Source organism: Anser anser (assembly GCF_964211835.1).
Source record: "Anser anser genome assembly, chromosome: Z".
NCBI lineage: Eukaryota > Metazoa > Chordata > Aves > Anseriformes > Anatidae > Anser > Anser anser.
This window is the reverse complement of record NC_139723.1, coordinates 24,838,646-24,850,729: the sequence shown is the minus strand read 5'-3', so window position 1 is coordinate 24,850,729 and position 12,084 is coordinate 24,838,646. Positions and strand designations below refer to the sequence as shown.

Below are 12,084 nucleotides of genomic sequence, written 5' to 3'. Positions count from 1 at the left end.
GTATTTCAGGGCTTTGGGGCAATTAGTTAAAGGATCAGGGGCACAGGCAGTGTTTTTCTCTATCCTTCCAGTACCAGGGAAATACACTGGAAAGAACAAGCAAACCCAGCTGATCAATACTTGACTCCAAGGCTGGTGTCACTAGCAGAATTTGAGGTTTCTCAGTTATGGGATGGTCTAAAAAACAGTAGACGTGCTGGTGCCTGATGGGACACTTGAGGAAAAGGATTTTTACACAGGAGTTAGCAAGGCTGACTGATAGAGGTTGAAACTAGATTTGAAGGGGGAAAGGGACAAAACCAGTGATAGTACACCAAAATCTGAGGGATTGCATGAGAGTGAAATACTTCAGTCTGCTCCACAAGGTGCTGGGTATGATGAAGCAAATTTGAAATGTTTCTACAACCAACTTATGAAGCATAAAGAATAAGCAAGAGGAGCTGTAAGCTTTGTGTCAGTCCCAGAGCTATATCATTGGCTTAAGTAAAACTTTGTGGGAAGTGTCCTGTGACTGGTGTGTTACAGTGGATGGTTACAGCCTCTTCAGAAGGGGTAGGCAGGGCAGGTGAGGTAGGGTGGTAGTGCTGTATGTAATGGAGGGGCTGGGCTGTATGGAGCTTGCAGGTGGCGATGGCATGGTTCAGAATCTCTGGGTAAGGATTAAGGCACAAGCAAATAAAGTGGATTTTATTGTGGGAATCTACTATAGGTCAGCGAGCCAGGATGACAACACCGATGAAATATTCATTAAGGAGCTAAGAGATGCCTCTAGATCAGCCACCCTTGTCCTCATGGGTGACTTCAACTTACCAGAAGTAAACTGGGAATACCACACAGCTAATACAAACAGGTCCAGGAGACTCCTAAAACACCTTGATGATAAATTCTTGGTACAGGTACAAAAGGAGCCGACGAGGAAACGTGCCCTCCTAGATCTGTTGCTTGTGAACAGATAGGGTCTCATGGGAGAAGTGGCAATTGACAGCCATCTTGGCCATAATGAACACATAATATTCAGATTTAAAATCATTGGTGATAGGAGGAAAACTACCACCAAAATTTCAACCCTGGATCTACGGAGAACAGACTTCAGGCTCCTCAGAGAACTGGTTAGTAAGGTCCCCTTGGAAACTACTTTTGAAAGCATTGGGGTCCATCAGTGCTCATCACTTTTAACTGCCACCTCTTAAGACTACATGAACAGGCAATTCCAAAACACCAGAAGTCAAGCAGGTGGGGCAGAAGGTCAGCTTTGCTGAGCAGCGTTCTTCTGGATCTTGTTTGGAAAAAGAGTCTATGGCCACTGGAAGCAAGGTCAGGCAACATGTGAAGACTACAGGGATACTATTTGCCATTGTAGGGAGAAAATTTGCATGGACAAAGCTCAATTAGAGTTGAAGCTTGCCAGTATGGTGGGGGACAAATAAAAGGTTTTTTTGTTCGTTGTTTGTTTGTTGTTTGTTTGTTGTTTGTTTGTTTTTGTTCTCCTTATATTAAGTAAGGTATCCTCTGCATTGTCTACAGGAATTATTACCTGCTTTGTTTTTTCTTTTGGACAATGTAACAAAATTTAACTAGCAGTGCTGATATTTCCATCTTTCCTTTAGTCTTCTCTTTGACATTTATTTATTTATTTATTTTCTGCTATAAGGTTCCTCTCTTTCGTTAGATATTCCATCCTTCTTGCAATTCTCCGGCCTTCTTCCTCTCTGAATTCCACCTTTAGAGGCACTGGAATCTGAGAACTTCACTTTTTTTCTACCCATGCCAACACCTCCTATCTTTTGCTCTCATTATTTTATCCTACTTTTACTCTGCAGCCAAAAAAGGGGAAATTAAGGTGTCAGTTCCACTCATGCTCCATGTACCAGAAATAATTTACAAATCTTCCACCTAGATTCAGGTGGATCTGCATATTCTAACAATCCAACCATTTCCTATGGAAAGAAAGACCTAAATTTAAGAGGTTCCAAAGGAGGCATGAATCAGATGATCACCCATATTTGTGTGGTCCATTTGGGGTAGAGGAAGAAAGAATGTTCTCCTTAAAAAAACATTTACCACTTCAGTTCACGGTTTTCATTATACTATTGAGCCTATCAACTCAAAAAAATTACAGATTTAACATCTTGCCACAATATGGTATCTCATGTGAAACACTGAGTATTACATGTTAGCTTTACAGTCTGCAAACTACCTAGTTTTCTTGTGTTTACTCATGTAAATCTCATTTAGGTGTTAGCTTATAGAATGACGGGAGGCAGTCAAGAATCCATAGGTCAAAATGTGTATTGTAATAGTTGGACTAGAAGGAGATGAAGAACAGCTAAATGTTGAGAAATAAGGGGATAAAGAGAGAAGCAGAAATCCCAGTTTGGAAATAGATTAACAATGAATGTCAGTGCCAATTAAAAACATTTAGGCTTCAATAAGTTTTGAGTTCAAACTAGTAATCAAATTCCAAATGCTAGGCTGCAATCAGTACTGCTGCTATGTACATTTCATTTTCGTTGTCTTGTCCCTTCACCACATTTCAGTTCTTACTTTTTTTTTTTTCTTTTTTTTTTCTCATGGCTTGGTTGTATTTATCTTTCCAACTTTTCAGATGTAAACAGACCACAGTTTTGTCATTTGAAGACTATAGAGTAACACACAAATAGTTATCACCTGCATATCACAATAGTGTGTTTAGCAGCTGTTTGAAATACATTCTAGTTTGAAATATAACTAACCACAAAAAATAACTGCTAACTTCTGGCATTACATCTATAGCATATACTGTATGCTATATATGCCATAGCATATAGCATGTATAGGAGTTGGACTTGATGATCCTTATGGGTCCCTTCCAACTCGGGATATTCTATGATTCTATGATTCTATACTTACTATAATGCTTTATTCAAGAATGTTAGTATACAGTAGCGATATACAACACTAGATGTGTTCAAGCTATGATGTCATTTATGAATTATTACAGTGCTTAGTGAATTCCTACCATCATCTTGGATTGTAAAGGCACCAGTACATTCCATTCAGTATTTTATAAAAGTAATGATACAGCTTTTATAAAAGGAGTTCACACAAGAAGAGCAATAACAGAAGATTAAGTCCAAGGACAAACCACCAGCAATTGCAGAAGAAATGGAATGTATTCATCTTGACAGAAGAAAGGAACTGGTCACCTGGGTTCTCCCAGTTGTAAAAGAAAGACTTTGATGAGGAAATAGACAGTTCTCAAAGATCAAAAAAAGACCTTATCAGAGTAAACACAAAGTGAAGAAAGTTCTCTAAAATAACAGTGCACTTAGATCAGAAGAAAACAGGAAACTAAAAACAATAGTCCATTATTTAAAAGATAAGGGTATATCCTTTTTTTTTTTTTTTTTTTACATATTTAGAATAATGGGATAATGGGGTTACAGCAGACCTAATCTATCATGATTCCAGTTTATAGCTTGATTTTAACCTTCCTCATTTGATCTTCTAAAATGTCAGAAAGACTCAGTTCTTTGCATCCATATTGAGTATAAATGCATTTTTCTCTACTTTTATATGAATGACAAAGCTCCTGCAACTTTATTTCCATTAATTCAGTTTACTATCATGGCGGAACCAAAAATATATCAGTATGAAATATTCCAGTATTTAAAAATAATGATATTTATAAATTAAAAACATTATCACACAACAAAGAATTATAACATATGTGAATAAAGTGTTTTACAAAGCAGCTGACAGTGAGAAGACAATGAAAAATATTTAACTTCAAGGTCATGTTTCTGACACATCAATGTTATTGAATTTTAAATGGTTCTTTTTATCTCTTTCAGAAGCAAAATAAACACCTTGTTGGATGTCCCATTCTTCAGATGCAGTCTATATGAACATATTGGAACACTAAAGACCTACTTCTGCATTATGAAGATGGGTCTGACAGCCTCGAAGAGAACTGTTAAACTGACCCAGAGCCATGCAGTCACCTGTAACTCTGTAATAGCAGGATTCTGTCATGCCTACCTATCAGTTGGAGAAAGGGCATCACAAAATGTTAGGTTTCAGTGCAAATCAAAGCCTTAAAATCAAGCTCATTACTGAGAATTTTCTACCTTTGCATGCTATACACCTCTCCCACAGTCTGCTTAACAACTTCTTGGTGCAACAGTTACCGTGGTATAGGTTGCTTGCTTTAAAGAAATACTACTAACTCAGACATGCAATTTAACCTGTTGAGTTAAACTGCTGATTTATTCATAAAGGAACAAAGGTTAAAACTATTTCTTCCATGTTGAGGAGAACACCAGTTCAGAACATGAGTGCCAACACAGTTTATTTTACCATAGAAGTGAAGATGATAGAGTTTAAATAGTTTATGTGAAAGCATGCTTGCTTTGTAAGCTGTGAAACTGCCATTTACAATCTTAATGAAGAAAAGTCATTGATATTCTGCAAGAACAGCTTGATTTCTTAGGAGAATTACATCTTTTATAAGCCAGAGCTTGGAGACTTTAACTGAGTCTCCTTAAATTAAGGTATCTGAGACAGTAATATACAGGATATGGTTCTACACATTCTGCACATCATGGTAGAGTTGTGGCTTTTTGCAATTCTATTTAGACGCGTTAGCCTTTTCTTTATAGGTCAGTTATAAATCATGCCTACTAGCAGGCACACTACATAAAATAGGATTCAACTGAACATTTCCAGGACATTAATTTCATTTCCAGGACATTAAATTTAATGATCCAGGGGATCATTAAATTAAACATGAAAAGTAGAAGTTCTTATTGGTTTTCACCAGGATTCCTAATAGTTAGACATTAAAACAAACAAACAAACAAACAAAAAGCACCACAACTAAGGATGTAATTATTGATAGGTTTTTAAAAGCAGAGAACAATCACAACAAATGCAAACAAAATGCAATTTTTTTGCAGTACATAAGTTTTCAATGAATGGGGTTTGTCATCCTTTAGTTGTCCAAAAGCATGCCTAAATCAGAAGAAAAACCTCTTTTGTTTCAGGAAAGAGCAAAGACACATTAAATATTTTCCATTAATTGATACTTGATACATGAGTCATTTTATAAAAAATATTGGCTGTGTTTTAGAATAAATGCTTTCTTTACATTATGAAAGTATTTTTTTTCAGGGGGAGAAATGTAAAGTCAAACTTTATTGGTCTAAAAAACATCTTATGAATGACAAAATTCTCCAAAATGCAGTTATAATGTGCATTTGAAGTTTAGCAGTATATTTTACAACACACACAATATTTCTGCTAGATTTTTTATCATAATTCTAAAATTGCTATATTTAAAATACATTATTTTAATTTCAATTACAATTAAATTTTAATGCTTTATTAAATAAATTTTATTAAATAAAAATAACCTTTTTTCTTAGAGAAAGATAACTTCAGCTAGTTTTATAAATAAAATAGATCTAAATGTAATGAAAATATTTTTTCTTGTCTTCATTCATACCTGAAATATATTTGAAAGCTTTGTTGCTGGTATTAATTCATTCATTGTTCTGTGGAAAATTCTAGAGTGAATTTGGAAAACTCTTGGTCTTAGTCAATTAGTTGCTGCATGTGGCCTGATTTCCTCCTTGACAACTTTGAATAAGGTACTTTCTTTCACTTCAATACTTATTCCCCTCTGCTTGCAGAAAAAGTTAACACAATCATTGTTTTGGGGCACTGATGTCAAGTTGCAGCAACCTGTCAGACTCCACTTGTTAACAAACATGAGATCAGAATTGATGTTCAGCTTAAGGACAGAGACTGCAAACAAAAATGAGATACTGAGAGTCCTGCAGTTGGGTCTGGCTCAGCAGGGCATTAGAGGGTCTTGAGCTCCTCACTCCTCCCTCCCTGGCCTGGTGAGCCCCCTTAAAACATGCGGGTTTAGGGGCTTACTGCTGCCACTTTATGGCTAACAGAATGACCAAGGACATCCCCTAAAACTTCTAAGCTATTACTCATCTTAACAACAGGAAATCAAAGATTTGTTTTGTTTTGTTTTCTTGGGGGGGTGGGGGGTGGGGGAAGGGGAGGAGAGGCAGGAGGAGGGTTTGTGGAGAGAGAGAGTAAAGAAGGGGGAAGGAAGTGTTTATTTCCACAGAAAATTACACAATGTTTAATTAAACAAAAGGAAGGAGAGGAGGAAAGGACTCAAATGAAGAAATCTTGGTTGCCAAGTCAATAAATGTAAATCACTGAACATTAAAGTGACTCAAACTAAGTAAGAACAAATATGCATTGTAATGTTCCCACAAACTTCTGTTGATTTGCAAGGTGGAGCTCAGTAGACACATTCCTTTTCAGAGACTCAATCTGTTTTCAGGAGTGTTAAGCCATTAACTAATCCCTGGCTATCTTCTATTTCCTGATGCAGCTGTGGCCTAAAAGAGACAAGCACTGAAATCAATGGAGCTTGTTTGCCCCTTGCCTCCAAATGTCTTTCAGGACCTTTAGCAGAGGGAGATCTAATGCTGCCCCTTCATTTGCTGCAAACACTTTTCATTTCCAGCCACCCTCACTCAGTCTTCCTCTACTGTCACACCTGTCCACGTTCAACACAGTATGACCAACCACAGAAGAAGAGAATCACAGAATGGCTGGGGTTGGAAGGGACCTCATCTAGTCCAACCCCCCTGCCAAGCAGGATCAGCTAGAGCACATTATACAGGATGGTAGCCAGGCAGGCTTTGAATATCTCCAGAGAAGAAGACTCTACAGACTTTCTGGGCAACCTGTCCCAGTGCTCTGTCACTCTCACAGTAAAGAAATGCCCCCTCATATTCAGCTGGAAATTCCTGTGCTTCAGTTTGTGCCCATTGCCTCTTGTCCTGTTGCTGGGCACAACTGAAAAGAGACTGGCTCCATCCTCTCAGCACCCTCCCCTCAGATATTTATACACATTGATTAGGTCTCCTCTCAGTCTTCTCTTTTCCAGGCCTAGCTCTCTCAGCCTGTCCTCGTACGGCAGGTGCTCCAGTCCACTCATCATCTTTGTAGCCCTCCCCTGGACTTGCTGCAGTAGTTCCATGTCCCTCTTGTGCTGGGGAACCCAGAGCTGGACACAATACTCCAGGTGCGGCCTCAGGGCTGAGCAGAGGGAGAGGATCTTGACCTGCTGACAACACTCTTCCGAATGCAGCCCAGGATACCATTGGCCTTCTTGGTGACTCGTGGTCAGCCTGCTGTCCACCAGGACTCCCAGGTCCCTCTCTGCAGAGCTGCTCTCCAGCAGGTCAGCCCCCAGCCTGTACTGGTGTTTGGGGTTATTTCTCTCTAGATGTAGGACCCTGCACTTGCCTTTGTTGAACTTCATGAGGTGTCTCTCAGCCCATCCCTCCAGTATTACAGTATTACACTCAGACATATAAGTGGAAATCTGGTAAGCTAAGTTCTCCTTTATTTATTTTATTATTATATCTTATTTATTTAATTTTTCACCAAACATGGGTAGTTATGTCTCCTACACATAACTACTTAGCGATATCTGAAGAGATCACTCCCTGGTCACCAGCTAGTCCTTTTAACTTGTCCAGACCAAGGAATGCACAGAGGGTGGCTAGGTTTTACAGAGTCCTCTGGAAACTACCATTCCAAGACCACCTGTTAGTTGAGGCATTAAGGTTAAAATAATTCCTCATTCAGAATGAAAATTGCCCTTTATTTTTCTCATATTTCATTCTTTATCTACACATAATTATGCTCTATATAGATTCAACAGATTCTGCCTTACTAGAGCAAGATTAAGCCCAACTATATAATTTATGTCACGTGGCAAGTGGGATGCACCTTTCCCTAATAAGTCATCCCTAGAAATGATACCTTGCTTAAAACTGACCTTTAAATAAAGATGTTACAACTGTTTATTATTCCTTAATATGAACCATAAAATGAATGTTTCTGCTCTCATTTTTTAGCTGAAAATTTACAAGCAGCTAGAGTATCAGTTTATGGTTTGCCCAATCTGATGCAAACTATGTGGCACAGGTGGTAGTTGACACCACACCTTCTTGTAAAATGAAGACACTGCTGCCTTTTGTCTATTACCACTTGTCTTTTTCTCCTGCCTAGTTTCTAAGCTTTTAGTCTGTTACTGTATTTATGGTGAACCATAAGTAAGACCTTAAAATCATAGAATCATTAGGCTTGGAAAAGACCTTCAAGATCATCTGGTCCAACCATCACCCTACTACCAAGGTCACCCACTACACCCTGTCCCTAAGCACCAGGTCCTACCTTTCCTTGAACACCCCAAGGACAGTCACACTCCACCACTTCCCTGGGCAACCCGTCCCAATGCCTGACTGCTCTTTCTGAGAAGAAATGTCTCCTGATTTATAAACTAAACCTCCCCTGGCACAACTTGAGGCCATTCCCTCTAGTCCTATCACTAGTTATCTGTGAGAAGAGGCTGACCCCAGCTCCCCACACCTTCCTTTCAGGTAGTTGTAGAGAGCAATAAGGTCTCCCTGAGCCTCCTCTTCTCCAGACTAAACAACCCCTGTTCCCTCAGCCGCTCCTCACAGGACTTGTATTCCAGGCCCTTCACCAGCTTCGTAGCCCTGCTCTGGACATGCCCCAGGGCCTCGATGCCTTTCTTATAGTGAGGGGCCCAAAACAGAACACAGTACTCGAGGTGCAGCCTCACCAGAGCAGAGTGCAAGGGGACGATCACCTCCCTGGTCCTGCTGGCTACACTATTCCTGATACAAGCCAGGATGCTGTTGGCCTTCTTAGCCACCTGGGCACACTGCTGGCTCATGTTCAGGTGAGCATCAATCAGCACCCCCAGATCCTTTTCCTCTGCACAGCTTTCCAGCCACTCTGCCCCAAGCCTGTGGCGTTGCATGGGGTTGTTGTGGCCAAAGTGCAGGACCTGACACTTAGCCATGTTGAAACTCATCCCATGGGCCTCTGCCCATCAACCCATCCTGTCCAGGTCCCTCTGCAGTGCCTTCGTACCCCCTGGCAAATCCACACTTCCCCCCAACTTAGTGTCGTCTGCAAACTTACTGAGGGTGCACTCAGTTCCCTCATCCAAATTATCAATAAAGATATTAAAGAGGATGGGATGCAACACCGACCCCTGGGGAACACCACTGCTGATCAGTCGCCAGATGGATTTCACTCCAGTCGCTACCACTGACTGGGTCCAGCCATCCAGCCAGCTTTTAACCCAGCAAAGAGTGTACCTGTCCAAGCCATGGGCTGCCAGCTTCTCCAGGAGAGTAGTATGGGAGACCGTGTCAAAGGCCTTGTTGAAGTCTAGGTAGACTACATCTACAGCCTTTCCCTCATCCAGCAGGCTTGTGGCATCTTAAGCTTCCTCTCATAAACATAACATAGGAATTGAATAAAAACAAATATACAGAGAAAGTGATAGAGAAGGAAACAAACAGAACAAATAGCTGTACCACAACAAGCCAGATAGATGATATGCATTTGTTACAAACTGGTGTCAAGCATAGCCTCAGACAATTAAAAATTTACTCCTATCAGTTAAATGGTTCCTTCAACGTACTGGTCTGCCAGGAACTAAATTCCCACTGTCAAGTAATAACTACAGAATTCTGGATAATTCCTGTAGCTTGTAGATACAGCTTTGTAAGAGGTTATTCAAAGCATATGAATCCAGTGTTAGTTTCTCTAGGAGAATGAAGTAAATTGAAACCTAGGGAATGCACACTACGAAAACTGGCTACTCTTCCCACATCACCTTTTATGTTCTGCCCTCAAAGAAATCCTCCTTCTCTCAGGAAAAAAAAAAAAAAAAAAAAAAAAAAAAACTCTAATTAAATATTCCAAATCAGTAATGAATTTAAGTTAACTGTTCCCAAGTTCATCCTCTTTTTTTTTTTTTTTCTACAGATTACTAGCCCAGTTCTCCAAAGATAAATAACCTTTCTTTAATCATAGCAGGCGAAAGTTGACCCCTTGTGCACATGCACTGCAATAGTCCTCATTAATATAATCAGAAACTATTTTTCCCAAAGGACCAAGCCTCGTTCAGCATACTAGATAAAGTACACTTGTGGAATGAACTAGGGTTGCATGGTGATTAAAAAGCTATGTACTTCATTACAAGGTTAAAAGGAAAAAGGAAGGGAAACTAAACTGAACTAAACAAACCGAGTTTCCAGGTGATGCTGAACACATTGTTTGACACAAAACTTGTCCTGTTCATCATTCGCTATCTATTTCTTATTTTCTCATTGGCTAAATTAAGATTCTGGTTCTGATCTATAAAGCTTCTTACAACACTACAATGAGCAAACGCACAGAGGGTGGCTAGGCTTTACAGTGTCCTCTGGAAGCCACCATCCCCAGACCTCCTGCTAATTAGCTGTTGAGACATTAAGGTTAAAATAATTCCTCATTCAGAATGAAAATTGCCCTTTTTTCATACATACTTAAATATACTTTACATACTTAAAACATGGAACACTTCAACACCTCGACAAATCAGTCTGTAGGTGTTTAAGTAAAAGTTAAAGAGGCCTTAGATTTTGTAGCAGCATTAGAACCATTTGGTAACAGAAAGTAGATATGTAGAAAACAGGGTTCTAAATTAGATGTGGATAACTACATGTGCTGTGCATCTGCAAGCAGGACACAGGTTCTGTGGCTGTGTTCAATGCAAGCTGGTACATGACAGCATTAAGAGATTTTAGTTCATTTTCCCAGAGAGGATATGATAGCAGAGCTTATTTGCCTGAGTAGCTGTGGTGCTTCTGATTCCAATGGTCGAGACCGTTCCAGTATGGTCTCTACTAACATAATAGAGAAATATCTGAGCTCCAGTGTGCAGTATTGATACTTATAGTCTAAAATGTTTATAGTCTTTTGGATATAAACAGCAAAGAGTGATTAAGATTTTAACTGATGACCTTGACAGCTCTAGCTGTCATTAAGAAAATCCCTTAAATTCACCTGTTTTGATGTAAGTTTCAGAAAGGTAAAGGTAAAGTAAGATATATGGCAAATGTTTTTTTTAAAGATGTGTTGTTCTTTTAAACTTGAGTGTGAAAAGTACGTTGTCCACAGTGGAGATGCACCTGTTTTCAGTACCTATGAAACTGAAATATCTTCCTCAGTTTATAACACTAGGTAATTTTCCGTCCATTTTCATGGTTAGATAGTATAATTAAATCCCCAAACAAAATTGTTCTTAACATACTGAATTTTAAATAAAATTAAAAATTCCCATATTAGGTTGTTTTGTCTTCTTTCTCAAATTGTTACAGGAAACATTCTGATTTAAATAGTCAAGTTGTAAAGGCCTTTAATTTTTCTCTGATTCACAATCTAGAATTTTAACCACACAGTTCTTCCAGAACAAGAAAGTTTCAGGGTTTTTCCTAAGTAGATTTAGAATATCTATTTGGGTAATGTTGCAGTTGTCACTGTTATGTCACCTCAGCTATGCTTTTGAGTACAAGGAGTGTTATTGGTTTCTATAGTAAAGTAACTGCTCAATACTCCTTATGCCAATGCATGAGACTTGCCTCGAATATGAAATTTTAGAGCAAAATTCTGTTGAAACATTTAGTACTTTTTTTTTTTTTTTTTCCTCACAGCAAATACGCAAGTTTAGTTTTGGGTAGCATGCATTCCATTCTCTGGTGAGCAAAAGCCAGAGAAAATTATCATAGTACTGGTAACATATTTATTCACCTTTTATTGCAAATTTATCCATTTTGGGGAGGGCTGACAGAGCAACAAAATAGCTGCATGTAGCAAAATGCAGATTTTCTATCTCAAAAATGCTGAAAGTTTCACTCTTTCTGTGACATGTAAATGTTACTTGTATGTGACTCACGTTATTATGTTACATTATGTAATGATAAGTGGTACTATCAGGTAAAAGGTGACTTTGAACGAAAAGAGGGAGATTTCTCTCTGGGTAACTCCTTCATGTTCTTGGAAGAGGAACTGTACTACCAATGATAACAAAGAGGAGACATAATTCATGTCTAAATAGGGGAACAGGAAAAACTGATGGAATGTGGGTGCCAAGGTTTGCACCCAGAAATGCAAAGTGAGGAAAAAATAGGAGCAAAG

General features: G+C 38.9%; 1 long non-coding RNA gene across 1 annotated transcript in view; it reads left to right on the top strand.

Moving 5' to 3' along the window:
- LOC310890144 overlaps positions 1 to 8,786 on the top strand; it is a 60,925-nt gene extending 52,139 nt beyond the window's left edge. Inside the window, exon 3 of the long non-coding RNA XR_014577063.1 lies at positions 3,834 to 8,786. This is a non-coding gene — a long non-coding RNA (uncharacterized lncRNA). The remainder of the gene's footprint in view (positions 1 to 3,833) is intronic.
- The last annotated feature ends 3,298 nt before the right edge of the window (positions 8,787 to 12,084 follow it).